This window comes from Triticum urartu, chromosome 2 (genome assembly GCF_003073215.2).
Source record: "Triticum urartu cultivar G1812 chromosome 2, Tu2.1, whole genome shotgun sequence".
Classification (NCBI taxonomy): domain Eukaryota; kingdom Viridiplantae; phylum Streptophyta; class Magnoliopsida; order Poales; family Poaceae; genus Triticum; species Triticum urartu.
Genome location: NC_053023.1, coordinates 344,178,888 through 344,199,189, shown reverse-complemented (window position 1 = coordinate 344,199,189; position 20,302 = coordinate 344,178,888). Strand labels below are relative to the sequence as shown.

Sequence of the window (20,302 nt, the reverse complement as noted above, 5' to 3'; positions counted from 1 at the left end):
GGACACAAACTCTAACACAATTCAAAAAATGATCTAAAACGGAGCCCTTCCACCAGCAAGGGTCAGGATCCACTCTGCTCCCATGGCCTCAAGGCCACTTGATACGAGGCGGACCGAGACGGAGCTGGTGGGAGGCAAAGAAACCCTGACTCTTTAGGGGAGGCGGCGGCTGTAGGGAACTCGGCGTGACAACATATCCCCCAAGCCACAACTTGAGAGTGTTCTTGCGTGTACTGACGCAGACTTCCGCCGTGCAGCCATGTATCTTGATGTCTTCTAGGGCGTGTTTAGTTGCTTTCGCTGCCGGGCCTGGCTCAGAGGGGAAAAACGAGCCAGACTGAGCAAGGCCTGGGTAAGCCAAAACAGGGTCAAAACGTAGATGACCAGTTGATTGGTTGCCTGCATTGGGGGTCTTGTCATCGAGATGCAATTTTCACCCGACGTTTGGTTGCATACTTGCATATGATTAGAAGTTAACAACAAAACTTAACAGCCATCGGGTTGGGCTTGACATTTCGTCAAAGACTTTGAGCCGTGGAGGTACCGAGAGTGCCTGCGGGCGAGGAGGGATGAAGTTACGGGAATTACACGGGACAAATGATGCTGGGGCGGCGGCGGGTGGTGTTGGTGCTGGTGGTGGTGGGGAGGAGGACTAGGGTCATGCTGGAGCGGCGACAGTGGCTGCAGGGATGTGGCGAGGTCTTGGCGAGGTGCTTGTTGTTGCGCATCCACACCTTGAGGACGCGGCAGGGCACGCCGACCTGGGCGCCCAAGGCGTCCACCACGCCGTCGTCGAGCTTCTGCACGCGCCAGCCCACGCGGTGCGCGGACTCCAGCATGCGCTCCTTCTTCTCAGACGTGAACTTGATCCGGAACCGCTTCTTGCTCGGCGTCGAGGACGCGGAGGCCGACCCACCCATGGCCGCTTGCACCTGGCGCGGAGGGGGCGGCCGGGGGGGAGGGGGGCAGCGCAGCTCCTCGCTCGAGAACTCGGCCAGCGTGGCGGCGCAGACACCGGGGACACCGGGACGACTGGGCGCTTCTGATGCATATGCGGTGGGGCGAGGAAGAGCGGCATGAGCCAGGAGTTGGCGTCGGCTAGGGTCGCGGAGGGGGACACCATGGCCAAGGCGGGGGCGGCGAGGGCGAGGGCACCACCACCACCGGCTTGTGGCGGTGGAAGTTGTGGTGGCAGCCGCACGCGGCGCAGGCTAGCGCGGCGAGCCCATCGCCCGGGGATGGCATGAACTCGCCGCAGCCGTCGAGCACGTGCGCGCCCAACGTCGAGCGGCGCTACTTCATACCTCTGCGCCAGCCGATCCCGCCCTCGACGTTGTACTTTGCAAGGGGCAGCAACCCTCCCGGGGAAGCGCTCCGGCTCGGTCCAGCTCGGGCGGACCGGATCAGCGGGATCGGACTGGAGTAGAGGGAGAGAGAAGGTATTGAGGATTAGGGAGAGAGAGATGGATTAACTGGAGACACACGTCTCGAGACAGCCACCCACATGCGCCTTGAGGCATCGCTCGGGCCTGGCTCTGGTGAAACTGCCAATTCGGCAGTTCCCAATGGACTAGGCCCAGAGATGTTTTAAGAACCGTGGTATGTAGACTCAACAGTGTAAGTGAGGAATCAAACAACCGAGGTTCGAAAAGGTGCTGCATCGCGTGGGCCTGGTTAGACTCAATGCTGGCAACTAATCTCGTGTGGTGACTTGAACTTTTTGCTAGTCTCGGTTTCTCTGACGCCGAACACTCGCGGCTCCAAACCTCCTGCCGATTCACTCGTTCCATGGCGATACCTCTCAAGACGTCGATTTCAGCGGATACGAGTTTGAGTGGTCGCTGGCTAGCGGTTCATATGAACCGCATGTGCGGAACAGTCATGATGGCGACTGAGGGACAAGGTCACAAGGGGGAGCAATTAGTTAACGAGCACTCTTTTTGAAGCCCTGCAATGATCAGTGCCACTTGACGCGTTCTCATTCATTCGTCACGTGTCGCGTTCTGAACGTTTTCTTCGATTTTTTTTATTTTTTCGCATGCGTTTTCTGTTTTTTAAACGGGTTTTTCTTGATTTTTTCGACGTTTTGGTTTTTCTCTTGGTCTTCCTTAGCTACTCGATCAAAAAAATTAGAAAAAAAAATTTGCGCGAAAAAAACTTGTTTTTTTCTTTCGCAAAAGTCACGGGTTTTTTTTGCGAGAGGCATGGTTGTGCTATAGCGAGAGTCACGGCCATACCTTTCGGAAACGAAAAAAATGCGTTTTCTGTTTTTTTTTCTTTCGCGAGAGTCACGGCCGTGCCTCTCGGAAACGGAGAAACAAAACGTGTTTTCTGTTTTTTTTCTTTCGCGGGAGTCACGGTTTTGCTTCCGTGAGAGGCACGGTTGTGCTTTCGTGAGAGTCACGGCCGTGCCTCTCAGAAAGGAAAAAAATACATGTTTTATGTTTTTTTTCTTTCGCGAGAGTCATAGTTTTGCTTCTGCGAGAGGCACGGTTGTGCTTTCACGAGAGTCATGGCCGTGCCTCTCGGAAACGGGAAAAAATGCGTTTTCTGTTTTTTTCCTTCCACGAGAGTTACGGTTTTACTTCCATCAGAGGCACGGGTGTGATTTCGCGAGAGATATGGGCGTACCTTTTTTGGAAAGGAAAAAAAACCATGCTCCCGGTTCGGTTTCTTCGTCCGGTTTTTCGTGAAAAAAATGTTTGTCAAAATCTATCAACATGGGATCTAGTTTTAAATATCTCGACGCGAGGAATCCAATGGTGAAAACAATTCGAGATTTGAACATACGATTTAAAAGATAAAACGTTTTGAATAAATGAATCTACGAAAAGAGGGAAAATTCCCGGATTGCGATAAGTGACGCGCTGCATGTGCGCCATTTGTCGCGACATGGAAAAGTGGAATGTTCTTTGCAACGAATACTCCTTAATTAATTAGTGATTTCGCACAAAAGAAGTGTGGACAGCACACACCATATGGTCGGATTCTTCGGTCACTTTTCTGTACGCCGTATGTGTTGAAACATGGATGGACTTTAAGCCTGTATAACATTTTCACAAAAATCCCTAAAGGTCTATGTAGGTGTCATGATAAGGGATGGTGAGAAGTTTAGTCTCACCTCGTTTATAGAGAAAGAGTCGAACCTTTTTATAAGAGATGCTCTTTCACATGCTATTTGAGAAGAGAAGAGGCCTTCATGCACTTCTCCTTCTCCGCGCTGCGCGCTTCGTGGGTCCAGCCCACGTCTCTCCATTCGGACGCGCCTATATATGTCCAGCGACACCGAACGTGGCGCTGCCAAGAAGAAGGCCACTGAGGACGTTGCTGCCGTCACGGCCTTTGCCCGGCCGACTGGAGGGTATAACATATTTATCCCTCTATTGTTTATTTTTGTCTTACCATTACTAGCTATATCGTAGGTATTTCTATTATATGTGTAGTACATGCTTGCTTGGTTCGTAATCAGTATGTCAATAATTTTTTAAATGCCATGATTGTAATTATTTTCTGCATTAATTTAATCGAAAAATTACCTATTAACTCAGAAGTGATGAGTCGAAAGCATAAAATATTCTGCTCCTCCCTGCGTTTCTTTTTCTTCTATTTTTTCGCTTACATATTAGTAAAACTTAGAAATACTTTATGAAATCATGAGAATTTTCTAAATATACGAATATATTTATAAATCCAATATATGTGAACATTTTTAAAATATATTATCATTTTTAAACTTAGTGATTTTTTAATTCATGAAAATTTTCTGAAATTCGTGAATATTTTTAAAATCATGATTTTAAATACATGAATACTTTTAATTATGTAATATTTCTAAATCTATGAGCATTTTTTTATACTTCATGAGTATTGCGAATCTGAGAATTTGTTTTTCAAGTTTGCAATTTTTTTGAAGTCATGATTTTTAAAACTCGCATTTCCAAAAAAATCATTTTTAAATGCATGGTTTTATTTTTTTATTAATGTTTTTCATGTCTATGTTTACATCCATTAAAAATGTTTTTTTATCTTTAGTATAATATACGAGGACACGATGCTATAGGAATAACCCATTACCTTCTTGATGGAATTGCCACAACATGAGCACTCTTCTTAGCATGAATTATTGATGGCTAGGACGATTTGAAAGGTATTAAGAAATTAAGAATTCATCCCAAAACCAAAAGAAATAAACCAAAAAGGGGAAATCGAAACATTCATTAGTTGCGTGTTGTTGTTGAATGACACTAGGCAACGACTCGAGAGACGATAGATGGGCTGCACATATTGGGCATATATACACAATGCGAGCCAACCGGTTTTGAGAACCATCTAGAAGGTCCCCTGAACCGATTATTTTGTTGTTTGTTTTCTTTACTGTTTTCATTTTGTTTTTTTCTTTTTTTTATTTTCTTTTCTTCTATGTTAAAATTTTCACAAATTTGAAGAAATGTTCACTTGTGAAAAGTGTTCGTGTTTATTAAAAATTGTTTGCAAATTTGAAAATTTATTCATAATTTCAAAAAACGTTTTATGTTTTCCAAAAAGTCATGATTTAAAAAAATCACAAATTTTATTTTTTCAGTTCTTTAAAACTTTATTAAGTTTTAAAAATGTTTAATTTTAAAAAATATTCTTACTTCAAGAAATGTTCAACATTCTGAAAAAAGTATTCGTGTTTTGGAAAATGTAAACTGGTGGCTAACAATCATGGCATTTTTTTTAAAAAAAGTGGAGCTTAGGATCGGGTACTACTTTGGAATATATCGACGCGTTTGGTTCGGAGCGAACATCACGGCTTCCGATTCCAGCGCTTTCCGAAACGGTATCCTGCGTTTGGTACGCACACTCAGTATTAGCTAGCAGCGTCTTTCGATACATGGCTTCGCGAAACCGAAAACGGCCGGACCGAAGCTGATTAGGAAACCGGAGGTTGGACGCTCCACCAAACAAAACTTGTATTCGGTGAGAAAACATTGGAAACCGGTGCTTCTCGTTACCGGAACGAATACGTTACCGGAGAGCGTACCAAACGCGTCCTATGTGTTTGTTGGTATTAGATCATCTACAGACGGACGCCCCAAACTTGCCTCAAACGTCTGGGCGGACGTTCTGGTCTTGAAAAATCGACCCAGACGGGCGTATTAAACTGGTTTCAAATGCCCGGGCTGACCGGTACCCCTCGTATCTATGGGGTGGATATGGGGGCATCCGGGCGCGCTCGCCACGTCGGAACCGGTCCACGCTGGCCCACCCAACCCCATATATATTCCTCCTCATCTGCTCTTCGGACCAAACCCTAACCTCTTCACTCCACTCCCCTCCGCCATCAAGCTCACCTCCGACGACGATCTCTGAAGGTCTCCGGCATGGTGGGCAGCGGATCTGACTCCGAACAGTCCGCATCCATCAATTGGGGTGTCATCCCGTGCGGGTTCGAGGAGGCAATTGTTGGTAATATGCCCTAGAGGCAATAATAAAGTGGTTATTAATATATTTCCTTATTCATGATAATCGTTTATTATCCATGCTATAATTGTATTGACCGAAAACTCAAATGCATGTGTGCATATATAGACAACAACATGTCCCTAGTGAGCCTCTACCAGACTAGCTCATTGATCAAAGATGGTTGTGGTTTCCTAGTCATAGACATGAGTTGTCATTTGATAATGGGATCACATCATTAGGAGAATGATGTGATGGACAAGACCCAAACTATAAACGTAGCATATGATCGTATCAAGTTTATTGCTATCATTTTCTGCATGTCAAGTATATGTTCCTATGACCATGAGATCATGCAACTCACTGACATCGGAGGAGTACCTTTTGTGTACCAAACGTCACAACATAACCGGGTGACTATAAAGGTGCTCTACAGGTATCTCTGAGGGTGTCTGTTGTGTTGGCATGGATCAAGACTAGGATTTGTCACTTCGTATGATGGAGAGGTATCTCAGGGCCCACTCGGTAATACAGCATCACAATGTGCTTGCAAGCAATGTGACTAATGAGTTGGCCACGGGATCTTGTATTACGGAACGAGTAAAGAGACTTTTCGGTAACGAGATTATACTAGGTATGGTGATACTGATGATCGAATCTCGGGCAAGTAACATACCGATAGACAAAGGGAACTGCATACGGGATTATCTGAATCCTTGACATCGTGGTTCGACCGACAAAGGTCTTCGTAGAATATGTAGGAACCAATATGGACATCCAGGTCCCACTATTGGTTATTGACCATAGAGGTGTCTCGGTCATGTCTGCATAGTCCTCGAACCCGCAAGGTCTACACACTTAACGTTTGTGATGATATAAATATAGTTGAGTTGTTATGGTGGTAACCAAAGGTTGTTCGGAGTCCTGGATGACATCCCAGACATGACGAGGAACTCTGGAGTGGTCCGGAGGTGAAGATTGATATAAAGAATGAAGGGCATCAGAGTCCGAAAGTGTTCCGGGGGTACCGGGTTATCGCCAGGTGAACCGAAAGGGGTTTCGGGGGCCTCGGCAAGTCTCGGGTGGGGGGGGGGGGGCCCATGGGCGGGGGGAAGGGAGCACACCAGCCCGCTAAGGGGCTGGGCACCCCCCTCACCACAACCCACACCACCAGGAGAGGTGCTACGCCCCTAGGGTTGCCTCCCCCTTTCTTGTGGGACAAGGCACTTGAGGGGCACCCAAACCCTAGGCGCCTCCATATGGTGACCGCACCCCCGGGGAAACCCTAGGGCACCCCTCCTCCCTTCCCCCTATATATAAAGGGGTAGAGGGAGGGAAGCCATCTATGCCACAACATTGTGATACGTCTCCATCGTATCTATAAATTTTGATTGTTTCATGCCAACATTATACAACTTTTACATACTTTTGGCAACTTTTCATATGATTTATTGGACTAACCTATTGATCCAGTACCCAGTGCCAGTTCCTGTTTTTTGCATGTTTTTTGTATCACAGAAAGTACATATCAAATGAAATCCCAATGCAATACAATTTTACTAAGAATTATTTTGGAATATATGTGATTTTTGGGAGTTGGAATCACCGCAAACGGAGGCCCACACAGCCCACAAGACACCAGGGCGCGCCAGAGGCCCCTGGCGCTTGGTGGTGGGTTGTGCCCTCCTCGAACGTCGGTTGGAGCTCTACTTCGGGCGCAAGGAAGCTTATATCCGAAAAAAAATTGTGTTAAAATCCCAGTGCAATCGGAGTTACGGATCTCCCAGAATATAAGAAATGGTTTTCAGCCAGATCAGGGGAGCGCGAAACTGAAGAGAACAGAGAGGGAGATCCAGTCTTGGAGGGGCTCCCGCGCCTCCGTCGCCATGGAGACCATGGACCAGAGAGGAAACTCTCCTCCCATCTAGGGGGAGGCCAAGGAAGAAGAATAAGAAGGAGGGGAGCTCTCTCCTCCTCTCTCCCGGTGGCGCCGGAGTGCCGCCGGGGCTAGGATCATGACGGCGATCTACATCAACAATCTTGCTACCATCAACACCAACTTTCTCCCCTCTATGCAGAGGTGTAACACCCCTTATCCCCGCTGTAATCTCTACTTAAACATGGTGCTCAACTCCATATATTATTTCCCAATGATCTACGTTTATCCTATGATGTTTGAGTCGATCCGTTTTGTCCTATGGGTTAATCGTGATCTTGGTTGGTATGCTTGTATATTTCATTTATGGTGCTATCCTACGGTGCCCTTCGTCTCGTGCAAACGTGAGGGGCCCCCGTTGTAGGGTGTTGCAATATGTTCATGGTTTAGTTATTGTCAGTGTTCCGGGGGTGACAACAGCCTAAAGCGGATAAGTGGGTTATGGCGTATGGGAGTAAAGGGGACTTGATACTTAGTGCTATGGTTGGGTTTCGCGACCTTAATGATCTTTAGTAGTTGCGGATGCTTGCTACAGTTCCAATCATAAGTGCATATGATCCAAGTAGAGAAAGTATGTTAGCTCATGCCTCTCCCTCATATAAAATTGCAAGAATGATTACCGGTACTTGTTATCGATTGCCTAGGGACAAATGACTTTCTTGTTGACAAAAGCTATCTACTCTTATTATCTCACAATTTATTCATAGTTTTATTCTGGCAAAGTACTTGTAGTTTTATTCTTGCAAAATAGTTTCATACTTGTTCTAGGTAAAGCAAACGCCAAGTGTGCGTAGAGTTGTATCGGTGGTCGATAGAACTCGAGGGAATATTTGTTCTACCTTTAGCTCCTCTTTGGGTTCAACACTCTTATTTATCAAAGAAGGCTACAAATGATCCCCTATACTTGTGGGTTATCAGGACCTTTTTCTGGCGCCGTTACCGGGGAGCAATAGCGTGGGGTGAATATTCTCGTGAGTGGTTGTTTGCTTTATCACTAAGAAGTTTTTATTTTCTGTTCTAAGTTGTTCTCTATCTTTAGTTATGGATATGGAACACGAAACACCAAAAAAAATTAGTGGTACTTGCTACTCATGGAGGTGGGGAACCTCCTAAAACCCTCGATGCTTGTTATGTGAAAAATATTATGCACTACTTGGATAATCCTGAGAAAACCCCATTCAACTTGATAATGGGAGTAACATTGGATCAACGTTAATACTTTAGGGATTATCGCTTGACACAAAAAGGGAAACTTTTATGGGATCAAATTTATATGTTGCGTTGGTATGCTCGGGATCTATGCTTGATACATGATTATAGTTGCTCTAGAATGAATGCTCCACATCTTCCCTTTTCATGCAAATTTAATTATAATGAAACTTTGGCTTCTTATGCTAATGGTATATATGATTACTATGATGTGGAACGAATAGAAGAATTTGTTTCTTTTAAAGGTGCTTATGAAATTGAATCATTGTTTAAGAAGTTTGAAGATTTTGATGATTCAGTTTATAGACTTGAAAATTTTGTTATCCTTTAATATTGCTATGATAATTATAAATACAATTCCAATATTGATGTATTTATTGAGAATAACTCTGATGTCCAAGAAGGGACTAACATTTTGTAGGAGTCTATGGAAGAAGAAAATGATGAAACTGTGAGTTCATTGGATGAAAAAGATGAGGAGGAGAGCGAAGAACAAAAGGAGGAAGAGCGGATTGATCACCCGTGCTCACCTTCTAATGAGAGTAACTCTTTATCCCATACATTGTTTAATGCCCCTTCGTTCTTATCGAAGGATGATTGCTATGATAAATGCTATGATCCCGTTGATTCTTTTGAAATATCCCTTTTTGATGAACTTGATGCTTGTGGCCATGATGCCAATATGAATTATCTTATGGAGATGAACTTACTATAGTTCCTTATATCAAGAATGAAATTGTTGCTATTGCACCCACACATGATAGTCCTATTATCTTTTTGAATTCTCCAAACTACACTATATTGGAGAAGTTTGCACTTATTAAGGATTACATTGATAGGTTGCGTTCTACCACTACACATGATAATTTTGATGAATGTAATATGCATGTGCTTTCTACTCCTACTTGCAATTATTATGAGAGAGGAACTACATCTCCGCCTCTCTATGTTTCCAACACGATAAAATTGCAAGAAACTGCTTATGCTATGTATTGGCCTTTTCTTGATGTCCATGAATTGTTCTTGTATGACATGCCGATGCATAGGAAGAGAGTTAGACTTCATCATTGCATGATATATATTGCTTTTTGCTCACTACTAAATGCCAAATCATTCTTAATTAAAATTGGCTTTGATATACCTTTGGATCCGGGTGGATCCATTACTTGAGCACTTTATGCCTAGTTTAATGGCTTTAAAGAAAGCGCTATCGGGGAGACAACCCGGATGTTTTAGAGAGTCATTTATTTCTGTTGAGTGCTTTTATAAAGTTTAAAAACAAAAAAATATAGAGGGGAACTTAAAACTTCACAAAAAGAAAAGTGAAAGTGAGAGGGGCGAGCATTGTGAAAGTGGGAGCTAGCCTTGAACTTTGTTCATGCCCATGGAAACTTTGAGAATCTTGAATTATAAAAAAAATCACAAAAAATAACTATCCCCTTTTACAAATCCATTATATTATAAAAATAATGTGCCAAGATTTTCCTTTAGGATGTTCAGATTGCTTGTTGGTATGTGCGATGCAGAAACAGAAACTTTGGCTGTAGTGCGCGATTTTACATTTTTTACTGGAACATCAATAGCTTCTGAATTTTTTGCACAGTCTTGCTATACAATTTTTTTTATTTTTCATAATTTTTCTCAGAATTTTTGGAGTACCAAAAGTATGGTGGATGTTCAGATTACTACAGACTGTCCTGTTAAGACAGATTCTGTTTTTGATGCATTGTTTTGCTTGTTTTGATGAAACTATCGATTCTATTAGTGGAATAAGCCATGAAAAAGTTAAATTACAGTAGCTAAAATGCAAAAATAAAATATGGATTGTTTTGCAACAATACTTAGAGTACTGATTTGCTTTATTATAATAATGGATCTTACTGAGCTTTCTATTGAGTTATGTGTGGATGTAGTGATCAAAGATCGAGGAGGTCTCTATATGAGGAGAAGGAGGAGAGGCAAGAACTCAAGCTTGGGGATGCCCAAGGCACCCCAAGTAAATATTCAAGGAGACTCAAGCGTCTAAGAGATATGTGTATGGTATGCCTCGGAAGGCATCCCATCTTTCTTCAACAAGTATCGGTATGTTTTCGTTCTTGTTTCGTTCATGTGATATGTGTAAATCTTGGAGCATCTTTTGCGTTTAGTTTTAATTTTTATTTTATGCACCATGATGGTATGAGATAGTCCATGGTTTATTTATAGAATGATCATTGCACTTCACTTATATCTTTTGAGTATGGCTTTATAGAATGCTTCATGTGCTTCACTTATATCATTTGAAGTTTGGATTGCCTGTTTCTCTTCACATAGAAAATTGTTCTTTGTAGAATGCTATTTTGCTTCACTTATATTTATTAGAGCATGGTATTTTGTAGAAAGAATTGAACTCTCATGCTTCACTTAGATCCATTTAGAGAGTCAACAGGAATTGGTCAATTGCATGGTTAGTCATAAAATCCTACATAAAACTTATGGATCACTGAATATGATATGTTTGATTCCTTGCAATAGTTTTGCGATACAGAGATGATAATATGTGGTAGGTATTAGTAAGCGGTTGTGGTTAGCAGGATTATTGGTGTTAAGGTTTGTGATTCCCTAAGCATGCACGTATAGTCTCTCGTTATGCTATGAAGTTGGAGCATGATTTATTATTGATTGTCTTCCTTATGAGTGGCGGTCGGGGACGTGCGATGGTCTTTTCCTACCAATATATCCCCCTAGGGGCATGCGTAGTAGTACTTTGCTTTGAGGGCTAATAAACTTTTGCAATAAGTGTATGAATTCTTTATGACTAATGTGAGTCCATGGATTATACGCACTCTTACCTTTCCGCAATTTGCTTGCCTCTACGGTACTGTGCATTGCCCTGTCTCACATCGAGACATGGTGCAAACTTCGCACGTGCATCCAAACCCCGTGATATGATACGCTCTATCACACATAAGCCTTATTATATCTTCCTCAAAACAGCCACCATACCTACCTATTATGGCTTTTCCATGGCCACTCCGAGATATATTGCCATGCAACTCCCACCGCTTCCGTTTGATGACTTGAGCATTTATTGTCATATTGCTATGCATGATCATATAGCTGACATAGTAGTTGTGGCTCAGCCACCGTTCATCATTTTTCATACATGTTACGCTAGATCATTGCACATCCTGGTACATGCCAGAGGCATTCATATAGAATCATACTTTGTCATAGGTATCGAGTTGTAATTTTTATTTCTTTTGAGTCATAAGTAAATAGAAGTGTGATGATCATCATTATTCATTTTTAGAGTAGTGCCCCAATGAGGAAAGGATGATGGAGACTATGATTCCCCAACAAGTCGGGATGAGACTCCGGACAATGGGAGAAAAAAATAAATATAAAAAAGAAAAAAGAAAAGAAAAAGAAAAAATAAACAAAGAGAGAAGGGGCATTGTTAGTATCCTTTACCACACTTGTGCTTCAAAGTAGCACCATGTTTTTCATATGGAGAGTCTCCTATGTTGTCACTTCCATGAAATAGTGGGAATTTTTCATTATAGTATTAGATGCACACCCACTTAGCTTTCATATGGAGCTTTCATACACGTATAGCTCTTAGTGCATTCGTTGCATGGAAATCCCTACTCCTCGTATTGATATCAATTGATGGGCATCTCCATAGCCCGTTGGTTAGCCGCATCGATGTGAGACTTTCTTACTTTTTGTCTTCTTTATATTTACCCCTAACATCATACTCTTTCACCCATAGTGCTATATCCATGGCTTGCGCTTAGGTATTGCGTGAGAGTTGAAAAAGTTGAAGCGCGTTAAAAAGTATGAACCAATTTCTTGGCTTGTCATCGGGGTTCTGCATGACAAATACTTTGTGTTAAGAAGATAGAGCATGACAAGACTATATGATTTTATAGGGATAGCTTTCTTTAGCGTTGATATTTTGAAAGACATGATTGTTTGTTGGGATGCCTGAGTATTGATGTCTTGATGTCAAATTATAAACTATTGCTTTGAATCACTTATGTCTTAATATTCATGCCATGATTAGATATATGATCAAGTTTATGCCAGGTAGCATTCCACATCAAAAATTATCTTTTTTTATCATTTACCTGCTCGAGGACGAGCATGAATTAAGCTTGGGGATGCTGATACGTCTCCGTCATATCTACATTTTTGATTGTTTCATGCCAATATTATACAAATTTTACATACTTTTGGCAATTTTTTATATGATTTATTGGACTAACCTATTGATCCAGTGCCCCGTGCCAGTTCTTGTTTTCTGCATGTTTTTTGTATCGCATAAAATCCATATAAAACAAAGTCCAAATGCAATAAAATTTTACGGAGAATTATTTTGGAATATATGTGATTTTTGGGATTTGGAATCACCGCAAACGGAGGCCCATATATCCCACAAGACACCAAGGCGCGCCAGAGGCCCCTGACGTGTGGTGGTGGGTTGTGCCCTCCTCAAACGTAGGATGGAGCTCTACTTCGGGCGCAAGGTAGCTCATATCTAGAAAAAACCGTGTTAAAATCTCAGCGCAATTGGAGTTACGGATCTCCCGGAATATAAGAAACGGTTTTCGGCCAGATCAGGGGAGCGCGAAACAGAAGAGAACAGAGAGGGAGATCCAATCTCGGAGGGGCTCTCGCCCCTCCGCCGCCATGGAGACCATGGACCAGAGGGGATACTCTCCTCCCATCTAGGGGGAGGCCATGGAAGAAGAAGAAGGAAGGGGTCTCTCTCCCCCTCTCTCCCGGTGGCACCGGAGTGCCTCCGGGGCTAGGATCGTGACGACGATCTACATTAACAATCTTGCTACCGTCAACACCAACTTTCTCCCCCTCTATGAAGTGGTGTAACACCCCTTCTCCCTGCTGTAATCTCTACTTAAACATGGTGCTCAACTCCATATATTATTTCCCAATGATCTATGGTTATCCTATGATGTTTGAGTAGATCCGTTTTGTCCAATGGGTTAATCATGATCTTGGTTGGTATGATTGTATATTTTATTTATGGTGCTATCCTATGGTGCCCTCTGTCTCGCGCAAACGTGAGGGCCCCCGCTGTAGGGTGTTACAATATGTTCATGGTTTGCTTATTGTTAGTGTTGCGGGGGTGACAGCAGCCTAAACGTGGATAAGTGGGTTATTGCGTCTGGGAGTAAAGAGGATTTGATACTTAATGCTATGGTTGGGTTTCATGACCTTAATGATCTTAAGTAGTTGCGAATGCTTGCTAGAGTTCCAATCATAAGTGCATATGATCCAAGTAGAGAAAGTATGTTAGCTCATGCCTCTCCCTCATATAAAATTGCAAGAATGATTACCGGTACTTGTTATCGATTGCCTAGGGACAAATGACTTTCTTGTTGATAGAAGCTATCTACTTTTATTATCTCGCAATTTATTCGTAGTTTTCTTCTCGCAAAGTACTCATAGTGTTATTCTTGCAAAATAGTTTCATACTTGTTCTAGGTAAAGCAAACGTCAAGTGTGCCTAGAGTTGTATCGGTGGTCGATAGAACTTGAGGGAATATTTGTTCTACCTTTAGCTCCTCGTTGGGTTCGACACTCTTATTTATCGACGAAGGCTACAAATGATCCCCTATACTTGTGGGATATCACGCTGCCCTCCCTCTCCCTCGTAGTTCACCTCTCCCTCCATGTAGCTTAGAGAAGCTCTACTGAGATTGCTCCACCAGCGTCACCACCACGCCGCCATGCTGCCGGAGGACTCAAGCTACTACTTCACCATCGCTCGCTGGATCGAGGAGGTGAAGGCATCATCAAGCCGTACATGTGTTGAACACGGAAGTGACGTCCGTTCGGCGCGTGGATCGGGAGTTCGTGGACGGATCGTGATTGGTTCGCGAAGACGTTCGACTACATCAACCTCATTTCTTAACGCCTTCGCTTAGCAATCTAGAAGGGTATGTAAATGCAATCTCTCCTCTCATAGATGTTCATCTCCTAGATTGATCTTGGTGAGGGTAGGAATTTTTTTGCTTTCCATGCAACGTTCCCCAACAGTGGTATCAGAGCCAGGTCTTGCGTAGATGACATCATGAGTAGAACAAAAAGGAGTTTGTGGGCATTGATATTTAGATTGCTTTCTTCCTTGGTCTTATTTTGATTCAGAAGTATTGTGAGATGAAGCGGCCCAGACCAACTTTACATGTCCTCGTAAATGAGATCGGTTCCATCGACTGACATGCAACGTGCTTGCATAAAGATGACTGGCGGGTGTCTGTCTGTCCCATCTTAGTTGAATCGGATTCGACAAAGGCGGTCCTTGTGGAAGGTTAAATAGCAACTTGCATATCACCCTTGTGGCTTTGTGTAGGTAAGAGTAGTTATTCCTAGATACCCATAGCAGCCATGTAAAACACGCAACAACAATTAGAGGACGTCTAACTTGTTTTTGTAGGGTATGTTGTGATATGATATGGCCAAAGACATGGTGAGATATATCTGATGTATGAGATGATCATGTTTTGTATAGTTTATCACGACTTGCATGTCGATGAATACGGCAACCGATAGCAGCCATAGGGTTGTCTTTAATTATTGTATGACATGCGTGTCAATCATTATGCACTATGTAATCAGGGCCGGTCCTGAGATTTCAGGGGCCCGGGGTGAAAGCAAAACTTAGGGCCCCTTAATATCATTCTAATATTGTTCGATAATACAAGACCACAAACAATATTCAAAAAGGAGAATTAGAGACATGTCTTCCTCGACATTATTTCATTTGGACGCTCGATGTGGTGCATTATTCTCCAGGAGACTCACCTCTCAAGGTGTATCCGAAAAGATCACACTGGAGATCAAGCGTTCGTTATAAGCACTCAGGCATGGGATGATCGCAAGGGACATCAGGCCAGTTCTCAGTTATCATCAAGTAAGCCAAATTGCGATCGCATGCGCTAGCGGTGAGCAAGCCATTTTTTGTATGACATACTTGACGGGACCAAGATAAATATATGTGATAATTTTGGTATAATCCACCAGATAACGACTACAATCAGCCTATATGAACATATTTAGGCTAAATATGATATGAAAGCTATAGTAGAATAAAGGGGAATCAACTATAAATTTATCCCTTGAATCAAACTTCCAGAAAATGGCACTTTGGAAATGGCACTTGAATCAAACTTTAAAAAATACACCAACAAACCGGATCAGTCAGCCCCTCGGAAAAACAAAAATGGATCAGTCAGCCCATATTCATCAAACAAAACAGCAAAAGAAGGCGTCCACCAAGCCAGTATTGGCCCAACCTACGACGACCATCACCAGACTTAACCATCACCATTCCATTGCTAAAGAAAGAAAGGCCCAATGCCTAGTTTGCTAACAAAAAGAAAACGATTCAGCCTTCTTCCTCCTAGCGACACAGACGGATAGGCTGTGTGGTGCTCTAATGGCGATCCGGACAAGGGTGATGCCTACTCGAGGCCACACATACCTGGAAAGGACGCCCCTCAGATTTGGGGGCCCGGGGAGGCCGCCCCTCTCGCCCCCATCAGGGACAGCCCTGTATGTAATGCTTTACTTTATCGTTAAACGGTAGCAATAGTAGTAGAAGCATGGTTGGTGTGACAACCCCGATGGAGGCATGATGATGGAGATCATGGTGTCATGCCGATGACGATGGAGATCATGTCGGTGCTTTCAAGATGGAGATCAAAAGCACAAGATGATGGCCATATCATGTCACTTATGATTTGCATGTGATGTTAATCCTTTTATGCATGTTATTCTGCTTAGGATGACGGTAGCATTATAAGGTGGTCCCTGTCGGTGTTTTGGGAATAGGGGTACCCAGACTTGCCTGCCTGCGGCCCATGGTGTGGCTCTATCGACGGCCTGGAATGGCCCACCTTCGGTATCAACAACTCAAGACCCTCGCAAGGGGCCAAGCCTCGCGAGGCGGATGACACCAAGACCTCCAAAAGGAGCAGCCTCCTCAGGCTGGCTCCTGAGGAGCGGAGACTCGTATGCAAGTCTAACCTCGTGAGGCTCAGGTGATGTGAGCTGTGACGACCAAGGCCAGGTGGGTGCCAGCGGGCGCAGAGCAGCAGTTTCCTCTTCGGTGCTAAGGAGCAAGTGCAGGCGCGGAGTCCCGAGGAATCAACTAAAGGCTTTCGTTCCGGTGCAACAAGACCAAGACCGCCAAGACGGCAGGACGGAGGTCATCGCCGAGCCCACCTCGGCGTCATGACGAGGAGCTTTGTAGGTGAAGACTAATTTTGTTAGGATAACATGTACTAGTTGTCTCCCTTCGAATTTGGCCGTTGTGGGATCCCTTCCTGCCTTCATTTGGGAAGAGGGCCAAGGCCACTATAAATAGGACCTAGCCGCCACCATAGAGCAGAGACCGGATCGGATCCATTCCGTCCTCACCAGCTCACCAGCTCTCTCGAGCACAAGAACACACCTCCTCCCGGGGTTGTTCTCCCACTGTACTAGTTCACCCTCAGCCCCTCGAGGCTAATCCACCATGAAGCAGGAGTAGGGTTTTACACCGTAAGGTGGCCTGAACCTGGGTAAACTGTTGTGTCCCGTTTCCTTCCGGTTCGTCGAGCTAGGCTGTGAGATTAGCGAGTAGGCAGACTAAGGAGGTTCAGTTCTTCACACGCACCCCTGAGTTTGAACCTCTCAAGGGTCTGCGGAACCCAAAATCCGACAGTCCCTCACTAAAATTTCAAGATAAATTTGTGTTCTCCCCAACTGTGCATCATTGCGAAAGTTCATCGTTTTGAATTCCCGCCTCTCTGTTCGCTGCGCTCCGCTGTTCAGCGCTCATGGCAAGCCATGCTCCTTAGAATGGACTGACATGTGCTTTCGAGGGAGCCGAGGGCCTCCGAGCTTTCACCCCCGCCCTGCGGCGGGTGCAGTGGCCGCCCAAGTTCAGGCTGGATCTGCCACCTTGATACAACGACGCGGCGGACCCGGCAGCGGTTCTCCAAGCATATGAGGAGGCTGTTCGTGCAGCCTATGGCGACAAGAAGGTCATGGCGAACTAGCTCCCCATGGCCCTAGCGGGCATGCCGCGTGCCTGGCTTCTCAGCTTGCCAGGGTCTTCAGTGGCCTCCTGGGAGGAGTTGCGCGGCCTCTTCATCGCACGCTTCGCGGTATCGGCCCCCCCACGCCGTCGCAACCCTCCTGGGTGGTCCGCAGGCGCCACCCAGGGATCGCCACATCAAGCAATTCTTCCGCCAGGTGGGTGCCACTCGCGTGTAGCGGGCATCTCCACCGGACTGGGCGGCGCCCAAGGTCAACCTCACCTTCAATCGAGGGACCACCCCGCGACCACCGCGGGAGCTGGCGCACTCCCGATGCTCTGCACCCCCACCATCTGCAATGTAGTGGTCAGCAAGACCCTCATCGATGGTGGAGCCGGCCTCAATGTGTTCTCGGTGGAAGCATTCGGCTTGCTTCATATACCCCACGGTCGGCTCCGCCCCACCAAGCCTTTCTCCGGCGTCGTCGAGGGGTCCACATGCCCCCTGTGGTAGATCCACCTCCCCGTCACCTTCGACACCGGCGACAACTACCGCACTCAGCCTATCGACTTTGACATTGCCCGCATCAGCCTCCCATACAACGCCATTCTTGGGTACCCCGCCCTGGCCAAGTTCATGGCGGCAACTCCCCTTCCTAGAATCGCATGAAGATTGTAGGCAAGCAGCGGCGTCCTCACCGTGGCAGGGGACACAAAGGAGGCATTGTTGGCCCTCAAGCTCACCTTTAGGGCCGCGGCGGCCACGCGGTCAAGTGAGGAAGGAGCCCCGGAGGCTCCGGGGTCTATGCCAACAAAGAAGAAGCAGTTGTTCTCTCAAGATCGTGCCGAGACGAAGTAGGTGCTAGTCGACGAAGACGGGGCATCAGGCGCCACCTTCACCATAGGCGCCGACCTCACTCCAGATCAAGAGGAGGCGTTGGTCAGCTTCTTGCGCACGAACAAGGATGTGTTCGCATGGGAGCCCAAGGACCTGGTTGGAATCCTGAGGGAATAATCGAGCATCACCTAAGGGTGTGCACCAATGTACGCCCAGTGAAGCAGAAGGCATGGCGGCAGTCCACAGAGAAGTAGTCGTTCATCATCTAAGAGACCCGCAAGCTGTAGGAGGCTGGTGTCATTCGGGAGGTGTGGTACCCGGAGTGGCTGGCAAACCCGGTTATCGTCCCCAAGAAAGGCGGGAAGGAGCGCATGTGCGTCGATTTCACCAACCTCAACAAGGCTTTCCCTCAAGACCCCTTCCCACTTTTGCGCATTGATCAAATCACCGATTCCACCGCCGAGTGCGACCTACTATGCTTCCTGGATGCCTTCTCGGGCTACCAACAAATCAGGATGGCAGTGGAGGATGTTGTGAAGGCGGCCTTCTTGACCCCATGCGGGTTATACTGCTACACCCGCATGCCGTTCGGGCTGCGCAATGCTGGAGAAACCTTCCAGCGGCCGATGCACATTACTCTGGGCCGGCAGCTTGGGAGGAATGCCGAGGCATACGTCAACGACATAGTAGTGAAGTCTCAGGAGGTGAGGGCCCTTATCAAAGACCTGGAGGAAACATTTTCTAGTCTGTGCCAGGTGGATCCGCTACTCAATCCAGAGAAATGTGTGTTTTGGAGTCCCCTCCGGCAAGCTGCTAAGCTTTCTGGTGTCACACAGGGGGTTCGAAGCCAACCCGAAGAAGGTCAAGGAAATAGAAAGGATGAGCCCGCCACAAACCCTCAAGGAGATGCAGAAGGTGGCGGGATGTGTGACCTCGCCGGGGCGCTTCATCTCCAAGTTGGGAGAATGCACCCTCCCATTCTTCAAGCTGATGAAAAATAAAGGACCATTCGAGTGGACTCCGGAGGCTGACGCGACATTCCAAGACTTCAAAAAATACCTCACCAGCCCGCCGGTGATGGTAGCACCGCATCCCCTTGAGCCCTTGCTGCTCTACCTGGCCGCCACGCCTCACGCTGCCAGTGCAGCGTTGGTGGCGGTCCAGGAGGAGTGCCTGGCCAAGGGCTCGTGGACCAGCACCCCGCACCCGATCGAGACGCAGCAGCTTCAGGATGACACTCCTGAGGTCTCGTCAGCCCCAACAGATGACTAAGTTCCTGAAGACGGTGCTCCTGAGGCCTCGGCTACCCCTATGAAAGACCAACCTCCTGAGGCCACCCAGTCTCAGGAGGTACAAGACCCCACCGACACTTCCGCCCTCGTCGAGCACCTGATGTACTTCATCAGCACGGTGTTGCGCGATGCACGGGCATGCTATCCCATGCCACAGAAGCTCTTGCTCACGCTCCTCGTTGCCTCCTGTAAGCTACGGCACTAATTCCAAGGCCACCCCATCAAACTTGTCTCGGCTTACCCACTAGCGAGAGTGCTCCGGAGCCCCAATGCTGCGGGAAGGGTTGCAGAGTGGAACATCGAGCTGCAAGCGTTCCAGCTGGAGTTCAGCACCACTAGAGTCATCAAGGGTGCGGCCCTCGCAGATTTCGTGGCCGAGTGGACTGATGACCCCAGCCGTGAAGTGTGCGAGGACCGATCTCTCCTGCCCGGAGACGAGGCACCAGATGGATGGGTCATGTACTTCGACGGTGCGTTCACGCGCCAGGGCGCGGGGGCTGGAGCAGTGCTCATTTCGCCCACCAAGGACAAGCTCTACTACGCCATGCAGCTCT

The 20,302-nt window shown here is 46.0% G+C and overlaps 1 pseudogene; it reads right to left on the bottom strand.

The window, feature by feature from the left end:
• Positions 1–486: 486 nt before the first annotated feature.
• Positions 487–18,687, bottom strand: LOC125536633 (annotated as a pseudogene).
• Positions 18,688–20,302: the final 1,615 nt, after the last annotated feature.